Below are 21,001 nucleotides of genomic sequence, written 5' to 3'. Positions count from 1 at the left end.
CTAACCCTAACCCTAACCTCAGTAAAACTATGGCTAAATCTAAAGCAAATCCTAGTTTCCATCATGGATCCTGTGGAGTGAGCTGTAGTGTTGGGTGGCTGGGGAACACAAGGTTATGGGTTCGATTCCTACTCAATTCCCTTTTCTTCTTCTTTTTTCTTTTCTTTGACCACTAGAGGATGCAATTGCATCCCTTTTCTTCTTCTTTTTTCTTTTCTTTGACCACTAGAGGGTGCAATTGTGTCAGCAGTCTGCAGAGCATGGCCCTTCTGGCCCCATTCCTATGGGCTGATAATACATGATAACTGGCCATTGTATAACATGATAACATCAGAAGCGGGTGCACATTCCAGATCAAGCTGTGTTTTACACGCCATGACTGACATGCCATATTTCTGGGCTATTTCAATACTCTTGATGAAACCCATTATTGTACTTGTTTTCATCAAAATATTAATATTTTCCTCCTTATTAAGTGGAAATCCAGAATAGTGGGACTGAGAACCCACCAGGTGATCCTCGGTGTAGTTACAATTTGATAAAAAAAAAAAAATATGGACGTATTATACAATGCATATCACCAGATTTTTTATTTTTTATTTTTTGTATGTTTTTCGTTTAAACGCACAAACCATTGAATCCCAATTCTTGGGCTGAACATTCGCCGATCTACTGTACATGCTCTCAATGCGCTGCGACTCGTGAGCTTGTAGATTCTCTATTGTCAGACGTTTATAGCGAGAAAACAGGTGGGAACCTAGTATAGAGTCCTGGGGGACTCCATTAGGGTTTAAGTGCTTAAAGCACTTCATAAAGGCTTCTTTAGATTGTTAAAAGTAATTTGACGTAAAACAGAAAGAAGGGATGGTCCACAGTAAAATGTTGAGTGCTAATGTAATGGTGCACAGTAAAATGTAGAGTAAACTGAACACTGTATTTACTCTTATTGTATCTACAGCAACATATAGAACAGTGATTATTAGGTTGTATCCACTGGGTACAAGCACTTGATCAGGGGAATTGATATGATGGCATTTAATATTAAAGTCAAATTAGTTATGTGACCAACAACACTTGAGAATCGTTTAATGATTCATGCATAAGTACAAATAAATAGCTAACACGTCTAATACAAAAATTCTATAAAAGGTTGTTCCTTTCAAAACACCAATTTCATCCATAAACATTATAGGTTTCATGACAAATTTCAATTAATTCATCAGTTCTGTTAGATTTACATGCTTGTCCAAAACCAACCACAAACCATTCCCTCTCCAAGTCATAGTTTAGTTAATGTTGTAACACAGCTGAAGAGGTTAAGAGGACGAAGAACACTTTTGACAATAATTATTTACGTAAACATTTGCTTTTCATGTCCTTTCATTGTCCTATACCAGCTCTGGCTCTTGTTTTATTTTATTTTATTAAATATTTGATTCATCCAGAGCAAGTAATACCTCTCACAGTAAGTCCTGCTATTTAGAAAATGTTATGTTTGTATCTGCTGATTTTGAAACATTTTATTCGTCTCTAAAATAAACGACTTGCCTTATTGTACATTTTCCCTCAGAATTTCTGCCACCCAAGGCTATTTGTGTTCACCTCTCTCTTAAGAACAACTACGCCAGGGAATCCTCTGAAATACTGGGCTGAGCATGGACTCAGTCTTTCAGAGAGAGTGGAGGGAGTTATCAAAGTGAAATCTGTTCACACTAAAGGCTATGTTCAGACTTACAGCCCAAATCTCATTTTTTGGCCTACATATCCAGATAGGAATATACCAGAATGTTTTTTTATCAACAAAAAAACACATGGAAGTTCACAACGCATTGTGATGTGAACTAGATGTGAACTTGTAGATGCGAGCTGGTAGATTTGCTATCTTTGGCGAGCGGCACCGTCATATGACAAAGTATTAGCATTAGCCTACTCAGGCGGACCTAATATAATCTGTCTCTGTCGGGTGGAAATCCAAACAAATTGGATTGGCCTGCAGTCTGGACAAAGCCTAGGGACAAATTCCAATACCCACATTTTTGCCTCCTCGCTTCCTCTGGCAACTGTCTTCCAGCATGGCGATGTTACGGTGAAATTGGTGACATGCCGAAATATGTGACCATCTTGTAGAATTCACATAACTAAGCAACTGAATTAAAATGGTAGTGGATGTAGTGTCCCACCGAGTGTCCCACCAAGACACAGCAACCAATGGGTGTGAAGAGGGCAGGACTTGACAAAGGGTGAATTGGAATTCAGTTTAAGACTCCCACATTGGATGTTGTGTGTCCTTTGAGTACAATAACAATACATAACAATTTATTATCAAAATTCAAGAATATATTACTTTTATTGTTATGACAGAAGTTGCTTTCTTTTTTTCTATCTGGAACTGATTTATTAAATTGCTCCGGGGTTTTCTTTCTGTTGTTGTAGCCCATTGACTCACACCAGGAGGCTAATTGTTTGTCAACATGTTCCGGGTTAATCTCGTACAAGTTGGATACTCTAGGAATGATGTTCATTGCCATGAACATGTCTCTCTGTGTCAGTGTGTAATAAACCTTTTGATTGAAAAGTGCAATCAATAGCACACTGTAGTCCTATTTTCTTCAGCATTAGCAAGTAGAATTAGCATTCTACTGCAGAATGTGCAGGAGGCAAACTTGATTGTATAGCTCTATACACAAACCCACAGAACTTTGTCGTCGCAGGCTCTGCTGTCAAATGTTGTTGATCTTTTGAAATGCCCATTTCTACCTAAGTGTTTTGGTTCTCTGTTTTTTTTTTAAGGCAAATTAGTGACATGTACAGAGGGGAGGGGTGAGTGCCTGGTAAGGGGGTTGCAGTTATACTCAGAAAATATAGATGAGGCTCAAAGCACCTAATAACTTAATAAGCACTCTCCTTTATGTTGCCAGCTTTCATGATTTCACACTTGACTGTATCTTTCTCTCAGGGCTCAGTAATGACTGCTATTTCCGCTGCTTTCGAGGAGAGGCATGGAGATGCGTTTCAAAGAGTGAAGAAAAGAGGAGCATTTACTTGCAACTAATGGCAAAATGCTTTTTCAATACACATTCAGCGGAGCTCTTTGTGGAGGAACAATGATTTGCCTTGGCTCCCTCTCCAAGAAAGAAAGAAAGAAGTTGAATCAATATGCACAAAGAAATGTAAGGCTCAGAACAATATGACCATGATAACTTAGTACACTTGACTTCTGTCAAGAGGGGGGGGGGGGGGGGGGGGGGGGGGGCACCTATTGATCCATGGGTAACAGCTGATTGAGACAAGGTGCTGGGTTACAGGAAACCCATTTGATTCCACTTAGAGCTTTTTAGAAAGAGGGTTTCAGTAGCTTAGTGCAGGGTTTCTCAAAGTGGGTGCCATGACATAAATCCAAGGGTGCCGTAGAATATTTGTATATATACAGTATATATATATTTGAATATAATGTTTTCATTTAACTTTTCTATAATCTCAAAAGTCCATTGAGTTCAATACATCTTTAACCTTTTCTGATTGGACAATATGTCCAATCAGACAGGATTGGTCGTCCTTCACTTTACATCAAGATACAGTATCTAATATAAATGTAAGAAAGAGATCATTTCCCAGCGGATTCCTTGCGACTATAGCGTCAGTGCAACCACACTTGCAATTTCCCACCTTTCTAGTTTTGTATACCTCTATAGCCTATAGAATATAATAATGATGTCCTCTGTGATCTGAGTATAGTAGCCTATTATTCAATGTCACTCCCTCCAGAGGTCTGTAAGGGCTGCAACACCGTTGTACGACCAAGTACTATAAATCAGGCTTCTAGGACAGATGCCCTGGTCCCTGTGACAGGGGCCAGGGCATCAGACTGAGGGCCCCTGTGTCTTTTTATCCTGGTACGGTGGCACCCCAACCTTCTCTGTCCCTGGGCAAGAATTAGAATCATTTCTGGAAGCGCTGGGATGGATGACACACCGGGTCGACGACTGATTTAATTAATAGTGAAACCCACAGGGGTGTCATGCAGCTGTGAGGGCATGGAGATTATTGCCTTCCCATCCTGTTAATTATTAATCTTATTACACTGGATGGGCAGAGAGGGAGAGAGGTGACGTATAGCATACAGAATCCACTCGCGGGCCACTCCTTGTGTGAACATGTTTTTTGAGAGAAAGGGTCGCGACATGTCCTGTGATGATCTCCAATAAAGCGCCTAATTCCCCGCGCGCCGCCGTTGGTTGCCAATCTGCGGACGACGTCATACTCTCGCAGCACCGTCCATGTCCAAACATGTTTCCTGGACCCCCAATTAGAATTTCAAGACTCAATGGCTGATTGAAGATATTAAGCACTCGCCAGAGAAGCCGCTTGTTTTGTCTTGTTTCTTTTAGTTTTTGTCTGAGCGATTAAACAAAACGAGGCGATTCCCCCAAGCTTTCGCACATTTGCGCATAATCTCTCTCATCATCTGAACTAATCAGCACTCGACAGCTTAATCAAGAACTGAAGCCTAGAAATCGTCGCATGCATTTAACAATAACCACAAACTTTCCTTTTTTTACACGAGGCTATCAATTCAACTATAATCCCATGTTGTCAATTTGATAGAAATTTGTAAAGACGAGCATGGCCATTTTTGCCACTAGTTTCTTTTGTGGAGCAATTGCACCTTTGTTTTCGCTTTAAGTATCTTAACCTATTGCTAGCCTACTAGACGTCCGGACCAAACCAGACACACCTATTTGGAGACCGTATCCTCCACCTCCGACCGGTTTTTGTCCAACTCTAAATCCTAACTGTCGCATATATGTTTTATTCTTATTGCCTGGTTCAATCTCAATACAACATTTATCCAAAAATGCCTGGTTTGGGGCGCTCCGCGTTTTTGGCGTTATTGCCATAACCAAACTATACAGACTATAGCCTAGATAAGATATGATCAGTTAAAACAGGTAAAACTGTTCCTTAAGAATGGATTTGAGCTTCAATTGTATTTCTTATTCTGAACGGATACGAATGTGACTTTTTGAATCGTTGACCACAGGAGAAGGGGGGGGAAAAGAAAGGAAAAAAAACTCTTGGAATCCACGGCGCGCTCCGTGGTGCTGAATCTTATTTCAGCACCGAGGACAGTTCCTCACAGGCGCGCCGGAGCTCCACGGCGCCAAAACTTCATTGGCATTGATTCCTTTTATCCTTAAACCTTTTCACGGGTTTTTCGTCCCCAGTTTTGAAGTGAGATTTCATTTGTTTATAAACAGCAATTGACACTATAAGGCGGCGGATATGCATCGGTTGACACTATCCGTTTAGTAGCCTTCATACACGGCGCCGCTGGAATCTGAAGAGCAGTGAAGTGAACACAGGTAAGAGAGTCTTTTGTTTTCTAATGACTTGGAGTGTATTGAGCATGACGTTGCATTCAAGCTTGGATGTTTTGTCAGCTTATAGAGCAACTTGGAATTACAGCATAATATCCTAATGGGCTATTCCACATGTGGTTGGAATGGCAACTGAAACGCAGCGCAAACGCTCCAATAAAAGCCACCTCTTCATGTGGACACTTCAAGTATATCGCAAGTGTCACTTGTGATATTTTATCATGTTTAAGATGATTAGAAAGTAACATTTGCGTCTGCAGGTATTTACTAGGAATTAATTAATTAGGCGGTGTAGGTAATGGCTGTTGGAAATATAGCCTACACTATAGCACTTTATAGCCTAATCTGTTTTTCGATCAGTATTTTATTTCAGTTTTTTGCTAGAATTTGGTTGTCTCTTGTTAGGAGTCGGACTGCACTTGATCCCCCCCTTCAATATCCTGATCTTTTGTTGCCTACTCCTACTACTGCAATAAAAGATGTCGGAATCACCAAAATCTGATATTTATCATAGAAATAGCTCATATCAATAAATATAACAATTCTGCTGCAATCCATCGTTATGCACATGCCAGCTATAGCTACTGTAAGCGGCTGTGCCGTTTATAGATTGTCATCATATCATCATAAAGGACATGATTTCTATCAGATAAGTGTCCTCTGCCAGTAGATATCACCTCTTAAGTCTATATGTCTGGACTCAGGGGTGGAGCAGGGGTCTTCAACATCTTTTAGTCCAAGAACCCCATTAGGTGAGAGAGATGAAGCAGGGACTCCCATTACATATTGTATAACATTGTTGCAGTACACTTTAAACTTTTTCAGAGATTTCATAGAGAGTTACTTGTTTGCAGCACTGTCAATGTGTATCATGAATGAGTTGGATTCATGTTAAATAATGTATTTTCATACAGTTAAACCCTCTAGAAAACGTGTACTTTGTGTTCTCCTTTCCCCCCATTCCCCCTACACCAAACCACATTGCTGAGTGTGCTTGTAGATCTGCTATTTTTGGCTAATGTTCCAGTACAGGGATGCTAGGGTTCAAGCGTTCAAGTGTTTAATGTACACAAATAAGTTGCTATAATACATTTTGGCAAGAGCCATTGTTCAGTAAAGATGAACATTTAAAGTGGTGGTGGTGCCCCTGTAGTAACTCTGAGGACCACCTAGGGGTCCCGGACCCCCTGTTGAGGACGCATCCTCTAGAGAGCAAGGTAACTATGGTTCACCTGCAGATAAGGGACAGATTCAGAGAGAATCAATCAATCCATCCACTCACCCTTTTGCAACATATTCAAACATTTAATAGGCTGTATAGGGTATAATAGCATTGTTTGGTGTACAGGCTATACTTTCCAGAATTGTCAAAGAATAGGAATAGCCTACTGTATCCACAAGTTTCCCAAGGAGTTTACTGGGGGAAAGGGGGTTTGTTAATGGTTAACTTGGTTGTCCCAGGTACGATTCCCAGCCAGGCCAGCTATGTGTTGATGTGTCCCTGAGCAAGACTCTTAACCCCTAATTGCTCCCCGAGGGCCACATATGGCTGCTCACTGCTCCTAGTTGTTATAGGATGCGTAAAATGCAGAGGACAAATTTCACGTATATGTGCAAATGTACTGTGACAAAAAAACACACCAAGGCGTGGGGCCGATATTATATCATTATAAGACTTTAAGTATGAAAAAATATTTAAATGAAAGCATGGAATCGTGTGGAATAAAGATGAGCCTAGCACTCGTCGTAGCCACTAATGTTGATTATTGTAAATTATTTATGACATGGCTGTGGCGGAGGAAGAACGTGCTACTATTTGCATGGATGAATGAACCATGAAGAGCAGAATGCAGCAAAGTGGGACGCTAATAGCGGTCCCTCCTCTCCTCAGTCCTAAAGCAAGGGTTCCCAAAGTTTTCAGGCCGCGACCCCCCCCCCTCACACACACACACACACACACACACACACACATTTTGATTTAGTTTGACTTGGTTCCACAGAAATTGTGAAAATAGTCGATGTACAAGCTGTGCGAGATGTTGGCAATTTAAAACACACACACACACACACACACACACACACACACACACACATGTGAAGTGAGCGGTGCTGCTGCTGCTGCTGCTGATGATGATGATGATGATCATCATCATGATCATGGACTCACGTACATGACATCACAATAGTGATTATTTGATACCATGGGGAAACCCTTGTAAAAACACATGGTCATACACACAAAGCCCTGTATTGGAGCGGTTAAGACCCCCAGTTTGGGAACCATTGTCCTGGATTTCCCTTCACACTTTGTGTGAAGCATCAGGGTAGTGTGTGGACTGTGGAGAGTGGCCAGTGGCTTAGGGCCAAGAGCACTCAGAGAGAGACGTGTTCAATGAAACCTAACAAACCTTCTATATATTCCCCGTGGGGGACTGTTATAGAGCAGAGCACTGTTGCATGACTGGGAGAGTTGCCCAAGGAGCAGCGTTGTCGTCACACAGACAGACAAGGCATGATAGGTATAACTCTTTATCGGTCTTAGTGGTTCCCAAACTTTTTGGCTCGAGAACCCAAAGAGAAATTGGACGTTTGCCCGGGACCCAAACTGATGCCCAAACCCAAAACAGCATAGATCTGCTATTTTCACTATTTCTTCAACTTTATATATATATATATATATATATATATATATATATATGTATATGTTTTAATGTTGGAAACAAAAAAGGGAGTGACTATGTTACTATTTTAGGAGTGCCATTGGGGACTAACGGAGCAGAGCATTATTAGTAGCATGTGAGTTGCATTGTCACAGACAGCATAGTAATAATAAAATAAAACTTTATTTATATAGCACCTTTCATGACAAGAAATGCAGCTCAAAGCGCTTTACAGAGCAGAAAATGAAGCACAAGTGCTTAACAGAAACACATGATTACAATAAAGCAGAAAAATAAAGTGTGCGGACAGTGCGGACGTCAACAGCAGCTGTGCTTTAAAGCTATCCACAGAGGCTGCCTGTCTTAGGTGTAGTGGGAGTTTATTCCAAGCTGTCGGTCCATAGAAGCAGAAAGCTGCTTCACCATATTTGTCTCTGCCAGCCGAAGGCAGGGGGAGAGTATGTTTTCGCCCCTGTCCGTCCGTCCGTCCATGCGTCTGTCCTCCAAGTTTGTTACCAGCTAATCTCCGGCGCCGTTGGCCTGGTTGCTGCCAAAATGAGCACACACACTCCCTGGAAGCCAATTCAGAACCTCTGCCCCGCAAATTGGTAGACAGTATCTCTACAGTCATGTGATCGACACGGATCTGTCTGATTGTCCATATTCCATCCTGATTGGCTGATATTGGCTTTCAAAGTTTGTAAGATTGGTCCATTTTGGACAAAATGCCTCAAATCACAAACACAGAGTGCAATTAACATGAAATCGCGCACACTAGTGGTGCGCGGGCCGACCCGGTGCCCCCACCCGCCCGCCAACCCGCCCGCCAGCGGGTGGGTGGGTCAAGGTTTCAGACCTTTTCAGGCGGGCGGCGGGCGGGCGGGTTATCACCACTCTCACGTGCAAAAAATAAATAAGAATAATCACCTGTTCTTATTTGCCTTTTATTCTTAATAAGAGTAGGCCTATAAGAATAAGATACAACGTTTGAATACGAGCACGACGAGCGAGCAAGTTTTAAAATGCGCCAGAGAGGAGCAAGGTTTGTCCTCCGCTCCTTGGTGCGAGGACCGTCCCAATTCCGCTCCTGTTGGGGCCGCGAACCACATCTTGCCAACATTTGACAACGTGAGCACAGCAGAGATGCACAAACGTGTGTGTCGCTGATCAGGATTTCACTTATATGTCTCTGTCATCCACACAAGTCCGTTTATAGATAAATACTTTGTGTCGGTTAAGTTATATAACCAGCCAGTCAACGGATACCTCTCTTCGATGAACAGAGTGTTATCAAGGCCTTTAAAGGCTGCAAGCCTGGGAAAAGTCCCGGCCCTGATAATATTGGTGGACGTCTGATTAAGACCTGCGCTGAGCAGCTAGGCCCTATTTTCTATTATATATTTAATCTTTCTATCTTCCAGCAGAAGGTGCCGGCTCTCTGGAAGCAGTCCACTATAGTGCCGGTTGCCAAGAGCAGTAACCCCAAATCGCTTAACGATTTCAGACCTGTCGCTTTAACTTCTCTGATCATGAAGCAATTTGAAAAACTAGTTAAGTCTGAGCTTGTTGCAAAAACTGAGCATCTACTTGACCCACTCCAGTCTGCGTACAGGGCTGGAAGGGGCGTTCAAGACGCTACTGCCACTTTACTTAACCTTGTGCATAAGCATCTCGAAGGTAGTAAAACCCATGCAAGGTTACTCTTTATTGATTTTTCATCTGCATTTAATACCATACAGCCCCATGTTCTGGTTGAGAAACTGTCTGGTTCTTTTGGTGTTGATCCTTGTCTGGTGGGCTGGATTCTTGATTTTCTAACAAACAGATCTCAATGTGTTCGGGTTAATGGGACACTGTCTAATTTCCTGTCATCTTCTACGGGCTCGCCCCAGGGGTGTGTGTTATCTGCCTTTTTATATATTCTTTACACCAACGACTGTGTCAGCCGTTTTCAAAACAGATCCATCATTAAGTACGCTGATGACTCGGTCATCGTCAGCCTGCTCAACAATGATGAGAATAGTCACGGGCAAGTCCTCGATGATTTCCTGTCTTGGTGTGACAACGCCTTCTTGCAACTTAATGTCTCTAAAACAAAAGAGATATGCATTGATTTTAGATGTTCCCCACCATCTCCACAGAAGAGTGTTGTCAATGGACAAGCAGTAGATATTGTAACCAGCTATAAATATCTAGGCACAATTATTGACCACAAGTTGAAATTTGACCTTAACGCTGATATGATGTATAAAAAAGGTCAGCAACGCCTATACTGCTTGAGGAAACTAGCTAAGTTCAATGTCGACAAGACTCTGATGAAACTGTTTTACAGTGCCTATATCGAGCCTGTCATTTCTTTTTCGATTATTTGTTGGTACGGTAATCTTTGTGTCAGAGATAAGAATTCCCTTGGGAGGATTGTAAAAGTTGCCTCTAAAGTATCTGGCACTCAGATGAACAGCTTAGGACAGATTTTTAATAGACAGGTGCTCAGCAAAGCTCTGTCCATCCGTTCTGATGCTGCTCACCCACTATGTAAAGAATATGATCTCCTCCCATCTGGCCTTCGCTTGCGAGCTGCTGGTGCCACGACTAACAGGCACAAATATTCATTTGTCCCTGTGTCTATCTGCGCATTGAACGCTGTTATGGGTAGGTCCATGGGTAGGTCCAGGAGATAACCTATTCCTAATAAGGTATGTGCACTTTATTTATTTGTCTTTAGGCCTTCTATAAGAGATGCACTTTCCAGTACTATGTGCACTTTCTGCATGGCACTTTAATGCATGCACTTTATGGTCATGTGCACTTTATTTTTATTTTTAAGGTATCTGTCCGCTACATGTGTTCTGTTTTTTTTGGTTGTTTTTATTGTATTGTTTGATGTACTGTTGTCTATGCCGCTGCAACCCATTTGCCCTTCGGGGACACTAAATAAACGAACCTTGAACCTTGAACCTTGGATACGATTTGAAACACAACTTTCACAAGTGAGGCGGATTTTTTGACTGAATGAACCAACCACGCTTACCTCGAGTCGCTCCCATCTCTCCAATCTGGTGATTAATCAATAACCAACAGGATTTAATATTGTCCGTCTTTTGCTGTCTGTTTAAAGTGCGAGGCGCTGTATGAGTATGATTGACATAAAACCGCCATTCTTACCCCGACGATGCCCGGCGATTAGAGAGAATGAACGTCTTTGAATGAATGTCTTTTAGGGGCTAAACCCCAATTTGAACAACACGTTTGTTTATTTAGCCCATGACAATATTGTGCTACTGTAAACCTTTCTGTAAAGCAACTTTGGGTACTTAGAAGAGCCGTATATAAAGATGAGCTATTGTGGAGATGATATACCATCTTTTTTTAAAATGCGGGTTGTGGGGCGGGCGGATTCTTGATTTGTATATTGTTCTGCGGCGCGGGCGCGGGCGGGTTACGTTCCGTGCGGGCTGTGGGTCGTGCGGGTTATGAAAAAAACCTCACCCGCGCAACACTAGCGCACACACGTTCCCAGTAGGCAGAGAAAGAAATGCCACTTAAAATTTTTGAAATCAGCCTCATGGTGGCGCTATAACAGGCCAATTTGTGGTTTTACCTCTAACTCCACCGATCAGTTTCAAACTTTGTACGCGCACTCCCTATAGGCCAAGGAAAAACCCTTTCCTTGCATTTTTCACATCAGCCTTTTATAGCGCCACCAGGAGGCCGACTTATGTAAAACACATTTTTGGATATTACTCCTACAGATTTTACCCACAATTAACACAAATCAGTACACAGTATCTCTACAGTCATATGATCAAGACGGATCTGTCCCATATTAAATATTCCATCCTGATTGGCTAAGATTGGCCTCCAAACTTCGCAGGATTGATCTGTTTTGAACAAAATGCCTCAAATCAAACACAGCGTGCAATTGTAATGAAATTGTGGACGCACATTCGCAAAAGGCCAAGGAAGAAATTACACTACAAAATGTTCAAATCAGCCTCATGCTGGTGCCATGAAAGGTCTTTGATTGGTGAAGAACACATGCCACCCTTTTTACATTTGCCTATTATAGCACCACCAGGACGCGTGGCCTGGTGGAGACCTGTGCTCAGAAGAGCACTTCTTCTAGTTATATGTCATTGTAGGCACATTGAGTAGGTCTGCACTAGAAGACCTGAGTGTGCGGTTTGGAACGTATCTATGCAGGCAGTCATAGAGGTACGAAGGTGCCAGACCATTTAGTGCTTTATAAACACGTAAAATAAATTTAAAATCACTCCAATCTGGTGATTAATCAATAACCAACAGGATTTAATATTGTCCGTCTTTTGCTGTCTGTTTAAAGTGCGAGGCGCTGTATGAGTATGATTGACATAAAACCGCCATTCTTACCCCGACGATGCCCGGCGATTAGAGAGAATGAACGTCTTTGAATGAATGTCTTTTAGGGGCTAAACCCCAATTTGAACAACACGTTTGTTTATTTAGCCCATGACAATATTGTGCTACTGTAAACCTTTCTGTAAAGCAACTTTGGGTACTTAGAAGAGCCGTATATAAAGATGAGCTATTGTGGAGATGATATACCATCTTTTTTTAAAATGCGGGTTGTGGGGCGGGCGGATTCTTGATTTGTATATTGTTCTGCGGCGCGGGCGCGGGCGGGTTACGTTCCGTGCGGGCTGTGGGTCGTGCGGGTTATGAAAAAAACCTCACCCGCGCAACACTAGCGCACACACGTTCCCAGTAGGCAGAGAAAGAAATGCCACTTAAAATTTTTGAAATCAGCCTCATGGTGGCGCTATAACAGGCCAATTTGTGGTTTTACCTCTAACTCCACCGATCAGTTTCAAACTTTGTACGCGCACTCCCTATAGGCCAAGGAAAAACCCTTTCCTTGCATTTTTCACATCAGCCTTTTATAGCGCCACCAGGAGGCCGACTTATGTAAAACACATTTTTGGATATTACTCCTACAGATTTTACCCACAATTAACACAAATCAGTACACAGTATCTCTACAGTCATATGATCAAGACGGATCTGTCCCATATTAAATATTCCATCCTGATTGGCTAAGATTGGCCTCCAAACTTCGCAGGATTGATCTGTTTTGAACAAAATGCCTCAAATCAAACACAGCGTGCAATTGTAATGAAATTGTGGACGCACATTCGCAAAAGGCCAAGGAAGAAATTACACTACAAAATGTTCAAATCAGCCTCATGCTGGTGCCATGAAAGGTCTTTGATTGGTGAAGAACACATGCCACCCTTTTTACATTTGCCTATTATAGCACCACCAGGACGCGTGGCCTGGTGGAGACCTGTGCTCAGAAGAGCACTTCTTCTAGTTATATGTCATTGTAGGCACATTGAGTAGGTCTGCACTAGAAGACCTGAGTGTGCGGTTTGGAACGTATCTATGCAGGCAGTCATAGAGGTACGAAGGTGCCAGACCATTTAGTGCTTTATAAACACGTAAAATAAATTTAAAATCAATTCTAAAAACAACCTGGAGCCAGTGTAGCGACGCTAAAACTGGAGTAATATGTTCTCTTATCTTAGTTTTAGTTAAAACTCTGGCTGCCGCATTTTGAACAAGTTGTAGATTGTCAATTGTTTTCTTTGGCAGACCAGATAGAAGTGCGTTGCAGTAATCAAGCCGAGAGAAGACAAAAGCGTGGATCAGCGTTTTTGCATCGTCCAACGTCAGATAAGCTCTAATTCGCGCAATATTTCTAAGGTGAAAGAAGGCAATCTTTGTGACATGATTAATGTGTGTATTAATGATCACTCCCAGGTTACCAAGTCTACTTATTATTGATTCTCTGTGCGCAGTAGAACCAATTATGAGAACTTCTGTCTTGTCCTCATTTAGCTTGAGAAAGAAAGGTAACTCTTTATCCGTCTATAGAATGGATGCAGCACAGCCTTCATTCTATCTCATCCTAATTGGTATGTGGTGGTGCGTGGGGTTCACCTGTAAAAGGCTTAAACGGGATGTCCGCTTTATCCAGACAGGGCTTTTGATGCAGGCTAATTATTTTGTGGTACAGTACAACAAAACATCTAAAATATCAGAAGCTTACCTGACAGATTGTGATAACACAGATGTCTATAGAAGTACACTGCGAAAGCAATTTAACTCTCAGCATTAAATGAACAATCAGGATTTTGCAGTGTAGGTGTGTGTGTGTGTGTGTGTGTGTGTGTGTGTGTGTGTGTGTGTGTGTGTGTGTGTGTGTGTGTGTGTGTGTGTGTGTGTGTGTGTGTGGACTAATTAAAATACATTTTGATATTCAATATTATGTACATGTTGGCATTAAGCCAATAACTGCCTTAGCAAAAGGTACATTTGAACCAAATAAGGTTAATTCTACATTAAAGGTGTAATATATTGGCCATTTATAGTAGTTCAGTCGTTAAATTATTAGGTTTTCTACTTTACTTTGTATTTTATTTATTTAAAAAAACATATTATCCTTTTTTCTCTAAATAAGTGAATTACTCTAAACTAGTGACATACCAAAAATAAGTGAATTTACAATGTGATCAATGTACTGTAGCTACCTCATTATTGTTTTTGTGGAATAACTAGACCTTGATGAAGCAAGATCGTTAAGTGTTGCATTGAGCAAAAGGATATTGGGAGCCAGGAAATTAAAATTACAATTGGTGCCACTTTGTGCTTTTCTGGACACCCGGGGGGACTTTTACCTCGGGAGGGGAGGGGGCTTTAATCCCACAATACCCCTAAGCAGCATCAGGGTAATGTTTACTACCTACAGTAGTAGGTCATGTGATTCGATATGATTGTCATAACACAGGATTCCTTCCCACGCTGCTAGAAAGTAACTTTCTGCTGTGAGCTTTCTCAGAGCACGTGGTGATTGGTGAAAGACTGCATTGCTGTATTGTCACTCACATCTCTTATCACATATGGGCTTTATTAGCTAGCCTGTCACCAGTGATTAAATTGCAGGATGATGAATCACTTTTATCAGATAGTTTCAAATATTATGAAGCATTAGTTGGCCTACAGACGATTTCCCCACAGCTCATTCCAGGTCCACATGCTTGCCTTTTTTTTACTTTTAAGAAAACTAGAAGCTCGGAGTCGGCAACCTGGCCAACTCGGGAATATGTGTATAGAGGGAATGAATGCCCCGCCCTTTAATGCAAACCCCATACCTGTTGTCATAGGATCCGTTTTGACCATCTGTTTGCGTGTGTCCATTTATGCCCATATACTGTATGGAGATATCTGTCTGTCTACGGCCATTTTATGCCCATATATAGAGATCTCTGTAGGACCCGTTTTGACCATCTGTTTGCCTGTGTCCATTTATGCCCATATATGGAGTTATCTGTCTGTCTGCGTCCATTTTATGCCCATATATGGAGATCTCTGTAGAACCCGTATTGACCATCTGTTTTCCTGTGTCCATTTATGCTCATATATGGAGATATCTGTATCTGTCTGTCTGCATCCATTTTATGCCCATATATGGAGATCTCTGTATCTGTTTGTCTGTGTCCCTTTATGCCCATTATGGAGATCTCTGTATCAGTCTGTGCCTCCGACTGTGTTGCAGACACAGTGCTGGTTCTCCCTTTAATGCAAACCCCATTATACCTGTTGTCATAGGACCCGTTTTGACCATCTGTTTGCCTGTGTCCATTTATGCCCATATATGGAGACATCTGTATCTGTCTGTCTGCATTCCATTTTATGCCCATATATGGAGATCTATGCAGACACAGTGCCGGTTCCGGAAAACCCTGATGTCAGACATCAGAATCCAAACCTTTCGTGCTGGTTCCAGAAAATCGCGTATCGGGTCGGGTCGAGGCCGGGCACTGCACTACCTGCTGCGGCGGGGAACGCGCGTGCCGAATTTGAAATAGGGAATGAATGCCCACCCTTTAATGCAAACCCCATTATACCTGTTGTCATAGGACCCGTTTTGACCATCTGTTTGCCTTTGTCCACTTATGTCCATATGTGGAGATGAGCCTTTATGATGTGATGAGTCAGTGCTTGCGCCGGTTTCCTCAGAAACAGCCTGATGTCAACAATCATCTCCGCAAACGGAGATTCCAAACGTTTCGTGCGCGTTCGGGAAAACCGCGTATCGGGTCGGGTCGAGGCCCGGCACTGCACTGCACTCCGCGCCGCGGCGGGGAACGCGCATGCCAAATGAGTTTATCAGCATTTGCTGATAGTAAAAAAGTTGGGAAGATGTAGCCTAAATCACTCGTATTAAACGGAACAGCTTATAGAGTTCCTCCGGGGTGTAGCCTAGCTGATCTACAAGCTCACAACCGTTGCACTGCGAAGTGTTGTGAGCTTTCAGAGCTGCTATTTTTGCCGAACATTTGCACCAGATTAGTGAAAGAGTTCTCCTTAACTCTATGTCACCGTCAGTAACCATCCGGTACGCCGGCAGGAAAGCCTGCGCACCCTCTCGTCTGGTCTAAAAATAACAAATACAGTTTCGCTACTCACCAAAACAAATGTATCTGTGGCGAGTTGAAAGCTTACTATACTTAGTGGACACACTCTGGGCCCCCCACCACATGCCTAAAATAAATACATTTCTGGTGCGAAATAAAAAATTATCTGCCTGATGGAGACACTACATCTTCTCGTTTTTTAGTCATCGCCATCGCCATCACAGTGCCAACTCACTACTGCCGTGCAGGTCAGAGGACCGCATTAACAGAGCATTGGTCTCGTTGGGTGTTATTCGGCTCTGCAACGTTGTAAGCGCGGTTTCGTAAAAACAGTCTTTAACCAGGAAGAGTGTCTCCGTCCGGTAGACTATATTTTAGGCTTTCCACCGTGGAGGAAAGCCTGGTATTCCTAGGTTCTAATCTGGCCTGTGTGATCCTGTTTATAAAAAGGAAGAAAATTAATTGTGGTTCCGGTGGTGGGTTCCGGTTGGCGTCACAGTGTTTTTGTTCCCCACACAATGCAAATCAATTTGTTTAGTCTCGCTAGTCACGCCACAAGTTAGAATAAAAGCTCAACATACCAAACAATTATTATACCTAAAGAAACAAAACGATTATACCAAACTAAACACATTTTAAACTAGGGGAATCACTGTGCATCAGGTGCACGGCACCGGAGGTTCCAATCAGTGGTTCCTGGTTGCCTGATGACGTAATGTTATTTCTGCTCCGACCGGATCAGAAACCCCAAAAAAATTCTTGAACCCAGCCAGGTTAGGTTGCATGTGCAAAATGCAGCTGATATAGCTAAAAAAAACTCAGCAGTGTGCAAGAACCTTAACTCTTATCATCTCCTGATGAATCTTTATCTCACACAGCTCTATACTACTGTACACAGGTGAGCTACATTAGCATGGCTGTCTGCCAATGCCATCCATAAAGCCTACTGTCTATACTGTACACCTGCCACCCACCCACACCATCTGGTCAATGGCAATATATTATATATTTCTCTTTGACTGAATCTATTCCCCCAGGAGTTTTAGAGCTCTCCACCCACCCACACTCCACAAAAGATTTTTCTTTAAATTAGATAATAATTGTGGTTCGCGTGTCATGCATTTCCCCTGTGAGCTCTTGTGCATTACACGCTTGCATTGTGCATTCTGCTGAGGGCGGCCCTAGCCTTTTAGTATAGCCTTAGGGCAAAGATCTGTGGATGCCCTCATGCCCTCTACTCCCTCTATCCACTCTTGGAGCATGTGTGCACGCCTTGCCTCCCCTTAACACTGCATAACAACTCATTCCTCCAACCTCCATGCAGTCCAATGCTACCGTATGTTTAGTAGCCCAGCCAGGGGGAAATAGTAGCCAGGTACCTAATATTAGCCGGGGGTCTGACCCTATTTTGCATATCAAGCGTCATTCAAAAAGACGCAAATAAGTGATGCAAATAGCCGCCTGGTTCTTTTAAACGCCTGGGGTCAAAATAGAGCATCGCAGTGGTTGTGGTTTACTGGTGCCACAAAAAAATCTCCTGTTCATTTCCTCATAGACTTTCACCAAAATATTTATAACAATTATGTTAAGCCTAGAACCAAGCCATCAAGGATGTCAGTGAATCATGACCATGAAACCTTTGCTTCTGTGAAAAGAGAAAAAATGAAAATCACTAAATAAAGGGTATTTTATTTATTAAATAGTATATCAAATAATTAAATATTAAAATTTGTTTTTATATAGGATTAAGGTAACCTGACTTGCGCCCGATGGTGGCAGTAGTGCGTACCGCCCTACTTTACCATCTGAGATCTCTCTGGGAGAGTTGATCACACTCGTAAAGCCCCGGGCCGGACCAATCAGCGGCAGCTACGGGCGGGCTCTGAGCGGCTCTGAACCAATAGAGTCTGATTGCAGACCACGTGGAAACCCAGGAGGCGGATGAGTGGTTGGAGTTGGCACTCCCAGACTGTGATAGAGAGACGGCCCCATCCAATCACCTGCTAAAGAATTTGAAAAAATGGCCCGCCCCTTACATCGGGTCTACTGGAGCGATTCCAGATGATAGTAAAGCAGAGCGGTATGCAGCCAGGCATACGCACTGCTGCTATCATCTGGCGCAGTCAGGTTAGGATTAAGGGTTTATGGTCATGATTCACTGAGATCCTGGATGGCTTGGTTCTAGGCTAGGTTCTAGGCTCGCCTGTTATCTTCATTATTTATAGAGTTCCGCCGCGGGAGTTCCATCGCAGACAGTACAAAGGCAGGGCCCTTAGCCAATGAGGTGCAGTTAGCCATATTCTCTTATCTATTAAGCCAGTCTGAATCTGTGTGGAATGATATGAACTGGACACAAAATATCTGACAGGCTTAAAGGACCGCTGGATACAATGTCAGATCATTTCCCCATTTGTGATATAGGTTAAGATGGAACTCAGTGTTGACCAAAGCGGATGAAGCAAGGAAAATAAAATGATGATAAAATGATGAAATGTTTGTTCCTGTGTCCATTTACTGTATGGCCAATGAGGTGCAATTGAGGTTGGGAAAATCTGGGAGTGGTGTTAGCTGGAGTATTGGTTGAGCTTTACATGACAGTTAGCACACTGCAGAATATAGTCACGAGCGAGCCCACAATGTTTCGTAGGAACAGTATATCTATTTACTAAATGTTTTTCTTAATTGTAGTGATGTGATGTTTTTAATTTTATGATTTGTGATTCAATTTGTGTTGTGTTTTTGCTCTGTGTTTCTGTTTTTGTGTTTTTTTTGCTTTGTTGCATGATGTTTTATCTTGCCTTGTGCGGCACTTTGTGACTTTGTTTTGAAAGGTGCTATATAAATAAAAGTTATTATCATTATCATTAATGATTTAGCTATGGTACCCAGTGATGGGCAGTAGCTAGCTACAAGGAGCTAAGCTACATAGCTTAACTACATTTCTAAGTAGTGTAACAGAGATTTGCTACATTTCTCTTAGGATAGCTTGTATAGGTTAGCTATATTTAATCAGAGTAACTAGTAATGTAGCATACTACATTTTCCAAATAGCTTTCCCATCACGGTTGGGAAAACGAAATAAATAAATAGACCAGTCAATTGCAATAGTGTGAGGGGACATTCAAGACTTCTGACCCACCCTCCCCAGGGGGATCCCCAGATGACAATTTAATGACCTAAGACATTTTAAATTAATACCGAAAAAAAAGAAAGAAAAAAAGTAGTGTCGATTTGGTTAGCTACTATTGTCATGTGGCTTATAGCTTACAGTAGGTAACTACCTTTGGGGATAGCTTCGCTGTAGCTTTAGCTATATTTAATCGAGTGTAACTTGTAGCTTAGGTAACTACATTTTCCAAGTAGCTTGCCCATCACTGCTGAGCCAGCGTCCTTCGTGGCCAAATCCAATATAGTTTTGGTTATAACCTTTGAACCAGCTGATCTACATAATGCAGACTTGGTGTCTATTTGTTTGACGCTTAGAAACATTTATGATTTATGATAGGGTGTGTCTGGACACCTAATTTGCATATGTCCAATATGACAGGTATATGAAAATGCCAAAAGATCTGGCATAGATCCTGGGCATCTTTAACTCGGCGTATGAGTAGTATGACTTGGGTCTGGCAAGCTGTGTGGTAATACCTGTGTAACACCACACAACATTTTTCTATAGGTCAAAGGTCACTGCTACCTGGGTGACACAGACACATTTTTCTATAGGTCACTGCTTAATACAAGTACTTGTAGCTGATAGGTGTTGCGCTCCAACTCAGCAATCTATCTCCCAGGGGACTAGCACAATGGAATGGGTTTAGACTCCTTGCTGGTACTGATACTGAACTGCACCTGGCCCATAATCATGGGCCAGGTGCCGTTCTTTTTCAGGACGGTTTCAAGGCTGAAGTGAAGATTTCAAGTGAAACCACATAGTCAACCATACAGTAGGAACTCTTGTAAAAAATATATACTGTAAAACTGTAACAATCAGGGACGTGCTGGCCATTGGGAAAAGTGAGAGAACTCCCAATTCCATTCCCGGCCGGTCCGGGCCGGCCATTAAAAAAAAAGTTAATTACAGTAGGCCTAACCACCTTCGTTCCATTTTGGGGCCTGTGCGGCCCACAAAGTAAATATACTGTAACTCATGTAATTGGCCCACTGGCTTGTCTCTCATGATCTGAAATGGCCAATCTTTGAGTTGCAGCAGCCTACAGAGCCATCACATTGGCCCCACTGGCTTGTCTATCATCTGAATACCAGCCCACTACTCCCTAGCTTCCTTGACCGCTCATCAGTTAGTATTTGGGGGGCCTTGCGGTACGTCCGAAAGGCAAAAAAAGAAAATCTGGCGCGTGGCCGATGGCCGCGCACAATGAGGGCCTCTCCAACTCCTTTTCCCGGGCTGAATCAGGGGCCCAGCACGACCCTGGTAACGATAGCCATTTTTTTCGATATTTAATAATATCGAAAGGCCGATAATATTGGACATCCCTAATATTTATCC

This window comes from Nannobrachium achirus, assembly GCF_963921795.1.
Source record: "Nannobrachium achirus genome assembly, chromosome: 6".
NCBI lineage: Eukaryota > Metazoa > Chordata > Actinopteri > Myctophiformes > Myctophidae > Nannobrachium > Nannobrachium achirus.
This window is presented reverse-complemented; position numbering follows the sequence as displayed.